Raw genomic sequence first — 14,796 nt, forward strand, 5'->3', positions numbered from 1 at the left:
GCCCACACATCTCCCCTGTCCCCCGTGAGGCATTGACAGCATGCCCCCTAGACACTCGCCGGGGCGCCCGGGGCCTCCAGCTGTTTGCTGTGGCAGACCCGTGCCTACCTCCCGAAGCCTAGCTCCCACTCCCACGGCCCTCCTGCCAGCCTGCTCCACTCCTCTCCTCTCGATCACTGGGCCTGCCACCCCCGGGTACCACAGCTTTGGCCCCTAGGGTTGTTTTTAATGGTATCCTCGTGTGTGTGGACATGGGGTGGGTCTACGAATAGCCCAGTTCAACCACGAGCGCCTGAAGAACTCGGTCCACGCACCACAGCAGGAGTGACACGTTTGACTCCTATCTCCTTGACACACCTTGCCTCCAGGTCTGGCAGTGCCAGGGTGGCAAAGCCGTCTTCTCCTGTCCCGGAAAGAAATGAGGAACTTCAGAGAGGGGGAAAAGGGGAGGAAAGGGAGGAGGACCACGGGTGACCTCTCTGATGACCGCTCTCCCCCACAGGAGACACCCAGGCCTCTCCCACTTCCTTTCCGTTAGCCCACAGGGCTGGCTCCGCCCGCTCCCCACCCCCACCCTCACCCCCGCACCTTTCCACCGGCCCCCCAACACAAAACTTCAAGTAGCTCCACTCAACCTGTCAGGTCTGAGTTTCCCTTTGGGTGAATGAGACAGCCCTGCTACGACGAAGAGGAGGCCCTGCGGAGAACGCGGTCTGGCCTGAGTTCCACCCCTCCCACCCCACCCTACCCCCACCCGGCCCTGCCTGTGACCCGGTCTCCTGTGGCCCGCCTGAGAAGCCTCCCAGGGCCATTTATGCTTGGAAGGTCTGTCTCCTCTAGCCAAAGCGCCCCTAGGCCCGCATTCCGCAGCTCCCCGCCCTCCCTCAGGCCCTCCCTCCCTCAGGCCGGCTGTCTGCCCCCAGGAAGCATTCTCATACTAATCAAATGAAAGGGATCACTTTCACCTAATCCCACTTTGTCTAAACACGAAACCCTGGTGTCTGCCCCCTCTCCCCCCAACGACGTCATTCCGAGGCAGCCCTTCCCTCCAGGTTTGCTCATCTCCGGCTTGTTTTCACAGATCAGCACTTCACGTTGGCAAGTTCACTGGTGCTCTCTGCCTACGGACCTTCCGTGCACCTTCCTGACCTCCCCCATGAGGCAGTGGCTTCCTTGAAGGCAAGGACAAGTGTGCTGGTCATCAGCAAAACGTTAGCACCCCACACTGTGCTTCGCCTGTAGCAGACACTCGATTTATGTTTGCAGAACAAACACATGAATGAACTAATGAACGAACGAACGAACGAATGAATGAATGCTACTGGTCAGTCAGTACCGGTGAGGTGTATTTTCTGGGCAAGAAGTATAATCCACGTGGGGCACTTGCATGGCTCAGTCAGTTAGGCATCTGACTCTTGATTTCAGCACAGGTCACTATCTCAGGGCTGTGAGGTTGAGTCCTGCCCGCAGGCTCCGTGCTCAGCAGGGAGTCTGCTTTAAGATTCCCTCTCTCCCTCTCCCTCTGCCTCTCCCCCTCCTTCCCTCTCTAAAAAACGTATATCCACGTATACATGGGTTGTGGGGTGGGTGTTGTGTGCCCTGTGTGTGTGTGTTACAGCTGTGTAGTTCTGCACTGTAATTTACGATGGGAGTTGTCACTGTGGGTATGCAAACACACCACAGATTTACTTGCATGCAGGGTGTGCTCGTGTGCCCCAAGCGTGGGTATGTGTGCACGAGGGCCTGTGTGTGTCAAAGGGCTGCCCTAGTCGGGCCAGCAGCGCCACAAAACTCCGTCGTGGGCTCCTCCTCCTCCATGCCTGCCTTCGTGAGAAGAAGGAAGACAGAGCCGAGCTGGTGCTGGCTCCAGCAAGCTGCGGTGAGGGGGCCTGGGATGGGCTGCCACTGCTGCTCCCCACTACCGGGGCCACCGAAAAGCCAAAATCCTATGCTTCCCGGGAAGAAAAATGCGCCAGCCGCAGAATATGGAGGTGGTGGAGGAGAGAAGGCAGCCCCACACGGTACTGGGTGGAATCCTTGGACATCAGTGCAGAGAGCTTTGCAATAGCAGAAGAGACTAATCCGACTGCATTCTTTAAGTGTCCACACATCTAAGCATCTAAATCCAGGACCTGGTTGGTGCGGGTTCTGCCGACCCAGGGTTGGAGGCATTGCGAGGCTGCTGCACCCAGGACCCAAGGCTGAGCCTGGTGTCCTGTTCTGTCCAAACCTCCAGCCTCCAGCTAGGGGGGTAGGAAGTAGCTGTCCTATGTTTTTGGCCAAGGCTAAGAAAACTCCCATCCCAGCCCCACCATGGAACCTTCCAGTCCAGAAAGTTTTGCCCCTCCCCCCCTCAGATGTTTGAGGATTTGAAAGTGAGAGGTGGGGAGAGGCTCATTTGCATGTTCACTCACTCTCCCCGGCAGAGGAGTGAACTATCCCCCCCCCCACTAAGTCCCTCAAAATAACCTCCCTCTCCCAGGAACCTGAAACCAAAAAAACCACCACCACAGAAGGCCCGCCCTGCTGGAGGCCAGAGAGGCCCACACCAGGGGCACTCCTCCCTAGTGTCCTCACAGACATGCTGAGACACCGCTTCAGTGGCCTAGAGCCCCGGACACTGCCTTGATGGTGAGCAGGGTGCTAGGTGGGTACACACAGACACTCGGTCCAAGTCACAGACGTGCCTGGGAAGTTCCCCACCGGCCCCATCCCTGTACAGATCACAGCTGGCTCCAGTCAGAGTCAGCTCCCAGGGTGGCAAGAGCTCCACTCCCTTCACTCCCCTGGAGGCCACAGCAGGATCCCTGGCTCCCAGGGCCTGTCCTACTTGCACTGAAAGCACAGCGTCTGGAGAGCAGATGGCCCCTGACACCGTGTGTGAGCGAATGCATGCCACAGGAGGGAGCAAGCAAGCGACACAAACGCACACCTCGGGCTCACTGTGGTTCTGACTGCATTTCAAAACCAAAATAGCCAAATAGAAGTGGTTTGGGCTGCTCCTGCGTCATCACAGCTGGGCCCCCTTCAGATGTACAGACCCTTTCTGGGGCTGTCACTGGAGCACGTCAGGCGGTGTCCAGCACCCACCCATCTGGGCCTCCTCTGCATACAGGAAGCAGCCCCTATGTGAAAGCCACATCCACAGTCTCTGTGGAGCGAGTTTAAATCTACACCCGTTCAGCTGAGCCAGTGGCTCTCACAGAATTGCTAGTAACACCCGGGGCATTTCCACGCACGCCAGGAAACATGGGGGCCGATGGTCAGCCAGGCCACAAAGCAGAGTTCTCCTTCTCCAGTTCCTCATCCTCTCAGAGCCAGCCCTCACTCCTGAAATACCCAGTCCTCCATGAAACCTTTCTGGAATTCTCTGGAAAGGAAGTGACAATTTCCTCCATGCCATTTCCCACTCTCTCAACGCCCCTCCCCCACAACCACAAACAAAATGGAAACTACCCCAGGAACAGCTGTACCCTCTACTTAAAAACAGCCCCTCCTCTGGCTAATAGTCATCCAGAAGCAAATTTGCATGCTGCCCCACGTGACCAGTGGGCTGTATTTAAGAGCCAGAGGGCCAGAGCCAGGGGTCCAAGCTGTAGCCACGGACTGAGCAGAAGTAATCCACCCGTGGGACTCCCCCACAGCCTTGACTCTGACCAGCGAGCAGAGCCCTCCTCCTTGAGCAGACGCCCAGTGAAGGGGCCCCAGCCACAACTATTTTGTCAGCTCCTTCTCCTCTATTCCTTTCTTTTCACCATCCCCTCCATTCGCGATGAAATCAGGAAGGGGGAGGAAAAAAATAAAGGTTTTGCAAACCCCGTTGGTTGGGGTTTCTCTTTGCTTATTTACAAGAAACCCAGTTTCCTTCCTTGGCCCTGGGTCACTGCCTGCCTCCATTGTAGGGCTTGCCACAGCTCTGATGGTGAGGGAGGCCCAGAGCTCATCTCCAACTGCCCTCGTCCTTTCGCAGCTCCCGTCTAGCCTTTACCTTCCCAGGCCCTGAGCTGTCCCAGTGGAGGGGGCGATTAGGGCTGCAGGAGGGGGCAGCCCCCTTCCCCTTTCTCCAGGAGACCCTAAGCTCGCCCCATGGTGGGCGCTGTCTATGTTGCAGGGAGGAGGAAGGAAGCCCTCTCTCTCCTGGCTGTATCCCAACCAGCTGTGAGACCCTGGGAAAAGTCAGCCATCTTTCTGGGCTGTGGTTTCTGTCATCCTTACAATGGGGGAGGGCTGAGGGTTAAGCCAGCTTTAGCAGATGCTCACTGGGGAGTCTCGGGTGAATGAAGACGGTGGTGGGAAAGCACTTTGGAAATTAAAAATCACTCATCCATAAGATGAGTTTCAGGTGACCTCCCAGAGAGCAAAGGGGGCCTAGGGCCCCCGTGAAGCCCCCGGAAGTCCCCTGTTGGTTCCAGAACATAGACGGGGTGGGGCTGGAGGCTTCCAGTTGCTGGTGTAGTAGAGGCTGGCTCCTGGCAGGCGTTGGGCCCCCCCCCCCCCCCCCGCAGAGAGGGGCAGGCTGCTTTGGTTGGAGAGGAGCTCCCAGTCCCCAGTCCTCGTCACCTTCACCCCACCCCAGCCCTTGGGGTTGTGGTTATGTGGCAAGAAGAGCTCTACAGAAGCCCCAGCAGGGGAGGAGGGTCGGGGTGGGGGGTGGGGGGAAGGGTTACTGACAAAGTGAACCTATTTCCCCAGACGACTCCCAAGGGCCTTGCCTGAGAAAGCCCAAAGAGCACCCCCTGGAGGTGCTTGCGGCCACCACATCCTCATCTCTACCGCTCCAGGGACCTGCCCAGAGAGTCACAAAGCTCTTCTGGGAAGAGGAAGCCAGACCAATACAAGAACACGCTACAGTAAAGAAGACAAAGCCTAGTCCAGAGCAGCTACTGAACCCCAGTATGGTGGGCCGCCAGCTACAGCTTAGGAGGGGACCCCAGAAGTTATGCAGATCATAAGGGCATGATCCTCTCCGTGAGAAGATCCAGTTTTGCCTTGGGGTTTGGCCAGGTGACCTTCTTCCTCTGTGAAATGGGGACATCCTCCCTAGCTCAAAGGGTTGTCGTGCAAGGCCAGTGAGTTAATGTACATGAAAACTTTCTGTTATGTCTCAAACACGTTTTTCAATTTCCTGGTCTGATTTGTGTCCTTTTGACTACACTCACTCGTCAAATATTCAGCATCTCTTTACCTGGATGGACAGGAAGACAGGGACATGGAGATAATGGGGTGAGACGAAGGCGAGGGAGGACATGACCAGCAACCATAAACCTCATGGGACAGAGAGGAAACCAGCTTGGCTATGGGGGAGAGAGATTGGCTGGGAGGTCAGGGAAAATAGCTGGGTAGGTGCAGAGGCCCAAGATCCACCAGGTGGTGGAATTTGAACTTAACATAGACAGATACTTGGAGTTCCTGGAGATTCTAGACCAAGGGAGGGGCCTAAGGCAAGCAGTTCTTTAGGCAAATCCGTTTGGTTTGAGTGTATGAGTAGAGTAGATGGAAGGAGACCCAGTGGGGCAGCTGGAACCCAGGAGGTGAGGCCCAGAGCCACCCAAGGGAATAAAATGGCAGAGTATAGGGTAATACAGTAGTTGTAGGGACCCCAAGATGTGGAGCCTGCTCTTACTGTAAAGGCTGCTAAAAGATAAGAAGTGATGGAAACAGGAAATACAGCAAGAAGATGAGCTCACCTTGGACTGAATTTGGGATTATCTTGAAAAACCCAGGTGAAAAAAAGAGGACCTGGAGAGTCATTTTGCCACACACACACACACACACACACACACACACACACACACACCATCAGCAGGAGGGACCGCTACAGGCCTTTAGTGGTCAAAGGAGCAGGCCTGGCCAGTGAGGCTGCCATCCCAGATACAGGACTGTGGCAGAAAGTGGCATGTGATGAATGAAAGGTGGCCTCAAACGGTACACGCCCCACCCTTGCCCCCAGGAAGGCCTGCTTGCTTCCATTGGTAGGGGGAGAGGGGTAACAGAAATACTGATCAGGGGGCACCTGGGTGGCTCAGTGGGTTGAGACTCTGCCTTTGGCTCAGGTCATGATCTCAGGGTCCTGGGATCGAGTCCCTCATCGGGCTCTCTGCTCAGCGGGGAGCCTGCTTCCCTCTCTCTCTGCCTACTTGTAATCTCTCTCTCTCTGTCAAATAAAGAAATAAAAATCTTTAAAATAAAAAAAAAGAAACACTGACCAGAGACTAATTAAATTCATTAGTGGGTTTTTTAGAAGCTGGGCTAATCTGTGACTTGGCACCAACAGGATATTAAGTCAGATAACTTTTATTGAAGGGACAGTGTTCTTTGTCAAGGCCCCTGCCAGCCCGTGTCCTAGAAACTGATGCGGAGGCTCTTTGCTCAGGTTTGGGAATCCCCCAGACGGCAGGGGCTGGGCTGGGTTCGCTGCCTGCTTGAGTGCCCCTTCCAAATGCCCACCCCCCCAACGCCCGCCCCACCACCACTGGCCACTTCCCAGGCCAACAAAAGCAAAGGACCATCCAGTGTTGCCTGCACACAGGAGAGCGTGCAGGGCAGAGGTAGAAAGACAGCCCATCAGGGTGTGGGCAGCTTCAGCTCTGATGTCACCACGGACTCCTGGGGTTCCTCCTTCCCCCTCACCCACACTACTCAAAGCCTCTTCCTGACTCAGAGTCCCAGGATATCAAAGTTAAAAGGGACCTGAAAGATCATGGCATTTATCCGTCCTATCATCCAACTGCAAACACCAAGATCCCGAGGGAGGAAAAACGACTCGCCCAAGTTCACACAGCCAGTTGCTATGACTCCCATGTGACCTTTCTTCTTCCCCTCCTCATTATCTCTCGGTGTCCTCAATACAGCCAACCCTTTCCTCTGGTGAGAACAGACAGCAACCAAAGACCCAGGGCTGGCAAATAACAATGAAGCCACACATGTGCAGAACACATTTAACTTTTGCAGCAACTTCCCCACCTCTGTGCCTTTGTTCACACCATGCCCTAGGCCTGCTGTGCCCTTCCCCAATTTCTGCAGCTCCAATTCCCACACAGTGGTCAAGATCTGAAGCAAATGTCACCTCCTTTTCACAGCCTTACCTGCTTCCTCCCCACCAAGTATATTCTCTCCCCCTCCACCCGACACCTTAGATTTACTTCTTAGTTACTGAAGTACAGGTTGGCCAACTAGGGTTTGCACGCCAAATCCAGCCCACTGTCTTGTTTTGGATGGTCCATGAGCTAAGAATGGCTTTTACATTTTTAATGATCAGGGCAAAAAATAAACAGACGAATAATATTTCATGCCACATGAGAATTATTCGAAGTTCAAATTTCAGTGTCCACAAATAAAGTTTTATTGGAATGCGGTTACGCTCATTCGTTTTCCTATCGTCTATGGCTCCTTTTGCATTGTAAGTTGAGTTGTGACAGAGTCCCTATGGGCCACAAAGCCTAAAATATTTACAGTCTATTTGTAGGAAAAGTTCACTGGCTCCCGACTAAAGGCTTCACTCCCCTCCAGTGTGAATAGATTGATTAAGCTCATTTCTGAGAAGAACGTCATGGAGCACTCAGGAGCACCAGGAAGGACGTGTGGAGCACCAAACACAAACTCGGCAGATTTTCATCAGAAAGAAAATCCTGGCTGGGCTCGGCCCATGCTGGGACCTTGAGCAAGTCACTTCATCTTTGTGGGCCTCAGTTTCCTCCGCTGCCCAGTGAGGGGGTCGGACTGGATGGTCTAAGGCCCTTTCTAGCCCTATGAGTCACAGTCAGCAATTTATTGCATTTCCAACTCACACAGTTTTGAGCAGACACAGTCCTGATCATCTTCTCTCAGAGTATGAGCTTACAGAAGGCTCCCCTGCCCAACTGTGGTTTTCCGTTGCCATTGTGGGCCCCCCTCACCCCATACTCACCTGCCCCTCCCCACCCTTCCCTTCTAGCTGACCTGTCTGCCCTTCTTTCTGAAGTCCTCTCCCATCAAAATAGAGATGGCTTCCTCTGAGAGCCATCCCCCCTCCCCAGCCCCTCTGACCTGGTGGGCCAGGAGCATCCATTTTTGTGGGGGCGGAGTCAAGGGAATGAAGGGTGCTCAGCTCTCCCCCACCTCCCAGGACCCACAGCAGACAAGCAGTCAAGTAGGGGATAGGGCCAGCTCTCACCGCACCCCTGCTCTGCCAGAGGAAACAGCCCCTCTCTGCCACTTCCTGTCCCAGGGGTTTCAGCAGTTTCCCCTTCAGGGCCTGCAGGCCCTCCTGCCCCGCCCCTGCCCCACACAGGTCAGAGAGTGCAGAGAGGGGAGGGGCCCTGCGGGGAACGGGGGAGGATCCCTCACAGGAAGGCTGAGGAGACAGCTGTCTGCACAAGGGGAGGCCCCAACAGCTCCACTGCCAGCCTGCCTGGGCTGGGGGACTTGGGACTGGGAGGGAGTTGGGGCTGTTTCCGCCAAACCCTCTCCTGCTAGAGGATGAGGAGAAGTGGGTTTATCACCTTACCTAGCTATCGCCTTGAGGGGCGGGTGCAGAATGAGCCTGGCCTTCTAGGACTGGACAAAAAGACTGGACTGTGTGCTCAGGGCAATGTCCACCTGGGCTGAGGATGAGCCCCGGGTGGCTCAGGATGGAGGGATGGGCTGCGGCAAGAGCCTGGGGGAAAGCAGGCCGACTGTAAGGGTTAACTGGGAGGGGCAGGTGACACTGAAAGCAACGGCCACTTGACAATTTTGCATAATTTTGTCCCCAGCACCAATGGACAGAGACAACAATGGAGAGCAAAGTATTACAGTACATGTGGGTCAAGGGTAGCGGCATTTTCTGGGTGATGGAACAGGAAGCTATCACATTCCATAGCTGCTAGTGATTCGGTGTCGTGACTTGCACTTGTAAATACCTCCCAGTTGCCCTTGCAAGGTTGGAGCTCCTAGCACTGGGGCTGTGTGCCCGACAGGGATCCTGCAGGCATGTGACCATCTCTGCCAGGCCTTCCCAAGGCAAAGGGTCAGAGGAGCAGTAGAAGCCTGAGGCCCTGGACCTCTGCCTAGCTGCCGGTCCTCCTGAGGACAGGTTACAATTACATGGTAATAGTTCTAGAAGCCCTGATGCCTGGGATGGGGGCCTAGGAGTGGAAAGACACAATCTCTCTGGTCCCCCTATGGTAATATTGTTCCGTGAGGTCCAAGCAGCAGTAGGAGAAGCTAAGGGGACCCCTAGACATGATGGTACTGGGTGAGCCAACAAAAAATAGATGGGAAGATGGTCTTGATACCTCTCAGTTCTAGAGGTCACCCTCTTGTGACTTAGGCCGAGAGCCCTGCCCAGGCAGGCCTCCTGTCTCGAGAACAGAGTCTCTCTTTTCCCCGTCTCCTCGCCCTCCACACACCCCTCCCAGGGCAAATAGGACCCAGTGCCCCAGTGATAGGGCCCCACACAAGCCTGCTTCTTCAGCCCCGCAATTTGGAGTAAATACTGCTTCACAGCTGGCATGGGGGACGCCAAGAAGGCCTTGGAGACAACATCTGGATATGCACCTGGGATTCTGCCAGCCCCTCCCTACATCTGGAGTGCAAACCCAGGGCCAGGGTTTGGTTACAAGCCCGACTCAAAGCTGGTGGCACGTGTTTGGAAAGAGCATCTAGCCTGGGTGGAGGGGGTGGAAGCACTTGAGATCAGTGCCAGCACAGGGCAAGTGCTTGTGGGGCTGGCACAGATCTGAGCTAGTGCTGGGCCTGGGATGGTGGGTGTGGCCACTGTGGCCTCACCATGGGCCCATTGGGGGAGGAGCAGAGGGGTGTGGGTATTGTGTAAATGTGGGTAAGATTTTCTTTTGTGCCCTCTGATAGCACTTCAAGTTGTTCCCTCTGCATCTGGGGAAAGGGGCCAAACTGTAAAAATTACAGGGTGGGGGCGCCTGGGTGGCTCAGTGGTTGAAGCCTCTGCCTTCGGCTCGGGTCATGATCTCAGGGTCTTGGGATCGAGCCCCGCATCGGGCTCTCTGCTCAGTGGAGAGCCTGCTTCCCCTCCCCGTCTCTGCCTACTTGTGATCTTTGTCTGTCAAATAAATAAATAAAATCTTAAAAAAAATACAGGGTGGCGTGCAGGGAAGGTGGCTGGGATTTATACTTGCTGGGTACAAGCTGTGGGGTCGGTGTGCCAAGCACTTCATCTAGGCTATCTCCTTTAATTCTTAAAACATCCTTACAAAGTAGCTAGTCACTGGCAGAGCTGGGGACAGAACCTAGGTTTATTTCCAACTACTGCGCTCTCTGAACTTTGTTTTCAGTGAAATCTCTTTTGGTAATAATCCTGTTTTAATAGTTCCGTTTTTAAAACAGCAGAAGTGAGGCTCAGAAAAGATTAGGTAACATGACCAAGGTCACATCGCCCATCAAGAATGGAAGCAGACCTTTTCTCAGGCGGTGGAGAAGATGGCGGATGTTCGAACAGAGGGGTGCCTACCAAAAGCGGCTGGCCGTCTTTCAAAACAAGAAGAGGGTCCTGCTTGGAGAAACTGGCAAGAACAAACTCGAGTCCTGCAATATTACGAAAACATTGGTCTGGGCTTCGAGATGCCCAAGGAGGCCACTAAGGGTGACTATGCTGGTAAGAAATGACCCTTTACTGTTAATGTCTCCACCGGAAGGCAGATTCTGTCTGGTGACCAAGATGAAGATGCAGAGGACCACTGTCATCCACCAAGACTACTCCCATTACATCCGAAAGTACAGCTGCTGTGAGAGATGCCACAAGAACATGTCTGTACACCAGTCCCCCACTTCAGGGCCCTCCAGACTGGTGACACTGTTACAGCGGGTGAGTGTCAGCCCTTGCACAAGACTGTGCTCTTCAACGTGCTGAAGGTCAGCAAGGCTGCCAGCAACAAGAAGCAACTCCAGAAGTTCTAAGACTAGACATCTGCCCATACCTCTGGACAAAATTTATTTTCCTAGTTAATAAATAAATAAATAAATAAATAAAAGAGGCAGAACTCAAAGCCAGGCTGTGTGCCTTCGATATCAAAGCCTGTGCCTTCCCCACGGCCCCACGCTGGTGACCATTTGCTCAGATCCCTAGCTCAGTGCTCGCTCACAACACACAACTTTGAAGGTTCAGAACCTCTGTGATGCTCCTTCAACAAAAGCTTCCCACATCTGTGACCCACCCCCTCCTCTAGGGCCTCAATCCCAATCAAAGCTCCATCGAAGAAGTGATTCCTAACGTTCTGGGCCAAGTCTGCACCAAAATGGTGACAAGCTGAGCCAGCTATGAAGGAAGGGGAAGTGGAATGGGAGGCTTCCAGCTCTACTGATGAAGGACGCTGACTCTATTCCACCTCAAGGGGCCTACCATTACCAGAGAGTTCCTGGATCCAGACCTGGAGTGGCCATATCATGGCCCTGCCCCATAAATATACACTTGCTCTCAGTTTACACATAATGTTAGTCTGGGTTCTTATCTCGGGGTACTGATTCACATGTTTATTCAAATATTTATGGAAAGTCAGCCCTGAGCACCTCATAGATGGCAGGCCCACGGCAGGGGCTTATCGCCGGGCCCACCCTATTCTTCTCAGGTAGACTGAGGTAGATTCTCTTCCTAAATTCCCGGTAAGCTGGGTTATCCCATCTACCTAATCGATTGCTGGGTTTTTTTCTCCCCAAAATATATCTGTACCAAATATCTCTTATTTGGCCTAGAGACTGGCAGAAAATGGGGAGTGACTTGCTAATGGGTACAGAGTCTCTTTATGGAGTGATGACAATATTCTATAATGCATTGTAGTGATAGAAGTAAAATTCTGTGAATATACTGAAGACAATAAATTGTATACTTTGAGTATATAACTGAATTGTATGGCAATGAATTAAATTGAATTAAACTGTTATTCATTATTATTTTTATTTTTTTATTTGGTGGGGCAGGGGCAGAGGGAGAGAGAGAATCCTTAAGCAGGCTCCACACCCAGCACAGAGCCTGATGTAGGGCTCAATCTCAACGACCCTGAGATCATGACCTCAGACGAAATCAAGAATCGGACCCTTAACCAACTGAGCCGCCCAGACGCCCCAAACTAAACTGTTATTTAAAACAAACGAACAAAAATGAGGCCCAGAGAGAGGCAGCAGCTCACTCAAGGCCATGTGCAAGTTGACAGAGCAGTTCAGGCCACACTCCAGATGTCCAATTTCTGATTTTGAGGATCTCTTCTACCAGCCTCCCCACGGCCCTAAGCAAGGATAAATGCTGAGGCTGAGCGAGTGTGCAAAGCAGGGCCAGCTGCATGCATGCAGGCTGGTGGTTGGGCCTAAAGCAACAGGGTAGGCAGTGGAAAATGCTATAGACCAGGGGCTTCAATTTAGGTCTGCCATGAGCATTGCCAAGCGCCCCTCTCTGGATCCCAGTGTCCCCGTCTGAAAAGTCAAGCAAATGAGTCTGGTGCTCCCTTGCAAAAGGCTCCGTGAGCTCTGACCCCCTGAGGTTCTTTTTTTTTTTTAAGATTTTTATTTATTTATTTGACAGAGAGAGAGATCACAAGTAGGCAGAGAGGCAGGCAGAGAGAGAGGAGGAAGCAGGCTCCCCACTGAGCAGAGTGCCCAATGCAGAACTCGATCCCAGGACCCCGAGATCATGACCTGAGCCGAAGGCAGAGGCTTAACCCACTGAGACATTCAGGCACCGCAAGACCCCCTGAGGTTCTAATTAGAAAGTCCTACAAGGTGGAACAGAAAGGCGTGTCAAATGTGTGCTTCTTCTCAGAGGGCTGCAGGAGGTTCTAGACACAATTAGGTGATTCCAATCGATGCTCCTCACTGATGGTGACGACCAGGACTTTCCTGTAAGAGTCAAATTCTCTTGGACAATTTCACTACTATGTTTCCCCAAGGTCTGGCGCGTGGGGAGCTCGGTCCTGATTTCCCCCCACCAGCAGTGTTCAGGGATAGAAGAACCCATAATAGAGACCCATTTATCATGTCCTTTGGCAATGTGGAGTACCAGGTTCTCGGTCTGGTGCCCAGGCAGCCCCACCTTGTGTTGAACTTGCCTCCTTGGTGGAGGGAGTGATCGCTAATGGCCACTGGTCTAGCCCCCGCTGGACAGGATGTTTCCACATCAAGCCCCACTTCCTGCCGCTAGCCCTGGGCTCCGGTTCCCCCCTTCTCCTGCCATCTGGTCGCCTGCCCTCTGCCCCCTCCCCTTGCTGGGTGTTTACAGGCTGTCTTATCAGCATGGGGAATCTGGGCCTCACCCAGCCGGCTGCCCTGCCCCGCCCAGCCCAGACAGCCTCCCCAGGGCCCTACCTGCTGTGGTTTCATCACTACAGGCGCTATAGTCTGGAACCCCCCTTGTACCCCTGGCCGGCAGGGGGTGTGGATGAAGGTTTGCTGCCTGCCAGAGTGAAACCTGAATATTCATAGCGCTTTATCCGCCTTGCCCCAGCTGGGGGAGGGCATGCATTCTTTGTACATTGTCATCATCTCTGTCTGCAGGCTATGGGGACAGGAATGAGGTGCTTGGGTCACTGAGAAGGATAACTTTGGCCTGGAGGCCTTGACGGCTCTTCTGTTCTCAACCACCAAGAGATGAGCAGCGGCAGGGCTAGGCTCTGAGAGCACAGGCAGGTTTTCTGTTTTTCTAACTGGAAGTACTGTAAACACTCCGAGCTCAAGGTGGGACAGAATGAGGGGCCACAGGCTGACTGTGGTAGAGGGGGGAAGGCTAGGGAATCTGTGGGCACAGCCTCGGCCAATGCATGCCTACTTCGGAGTCTCATGATCCCCACACCAAAGGCTGGGTTAAGGCCAGAGCTAACCACTGAGCAAGTCCAGCAACTTCCCCCGGGGACACAAGGGCTTAGATTTTTCCATCAAATAAGTTTGAACCAAGGAGGGGGACAGGGATGGGGACAGCAGGCAAATGAACACGCTGCAGGTGACGGACACACCTTCCTGCACTTTGGGCCAAGATCCCGAAAGTGTAAATTCTGACCTGTCCAAAAGCAGGTCTCACAGGGCCAGGGCCTGCTTGTTAAAGCCGACCAAGCCACACAGCAGTAATCGAAGCCACAGTCCCAACTCAGGGCATCTTTCAGGAGCTTCCATGTTGCTTGCTGATAAATCAATGAAAATATATTTAGGCAGTAGATTGCAACATTCGCACTTAGGATAAAATGCCACACTTCAAAGAAATTTATAAGATTGTGTCCTTCTAGGCCTCTAGGATATAAATCAATAGTTTGGGGCACTTGGGTGGGAAAGTTTGGAAAACCTCTGCTAAGGCAATTTTGCCATTAATGGGCTATGTAACCACAGGCATGCCAAGTCACATGGCTCTCCCAGTCTTGGGCCTCCTGCTCCCCTCTCCACTACAGACCTCGTGCTAGCCGGAGCTCCTGTGACTGACCCTAGCAGCAGGCCACCATCCCCTCTCCCCAGCAATGACTTCCCCACCACTCTGAAAAATCACAAACCATTTAATGTTAATGTGTTAGTGAGTGATATTAGGTTAATGTGTTGCCTCTCTCCTTAACACATTTTCTCTGAAAAAGGCCATCTGGAGCTACCCTTGTCTTAGTCTAGAGAGTGTCTCCGGGGCAACCATGGGGCAGCCCAGCAGGTCGGTGAGGCAGGTGGGTATTTCTCAGTGGTCTGCCTTACCTCACACCACTAGCCACAGAGCGATCTGGCCTTTACCACCTACTCCCCCCGCCTGTGGGCCCCGTTAGGAAGCTGTACGGAGTGGACGTGAAAGCCTTCGAAAAGCTAACAACTAGGCCGGGTGCAGCAGAAAGCCCACTGACCGGATGTGAGGGA

At 53.5% G+C, this 14,796-nt stretch overlaps 1 pseudogene across 1 annotated transcript; it reads left to right on the plus strand.

Moving 5' to 3' along the window:
* The first annotated feature begins 10,413 nt into the window (after positions 1 to 10,413).
* On the plus strand, positions 10,414 to 10,890 carry LOC308337233 (small ribosomal subunit protein uS17-like; annotated as a pseudogene). Its single transcript has one exon. The product of its transcript is annotated as a small ribosomal subunit protein uS17-like (transcript).
* Positions 10,891 to 14,796: the final 3,906 nt, after the last annotated feature.

This window comes from Martes martes, assembly GCF_963455335.1.
Source record: "Martes martes genome assembly, chromosome: X".
Taxonomy (NCBI): domain Eukaryota; kingdom Metazoa; phylum Chordata; class Mammalia; order Carnivora; family Mustelidae; genus Martes; species Martes martes.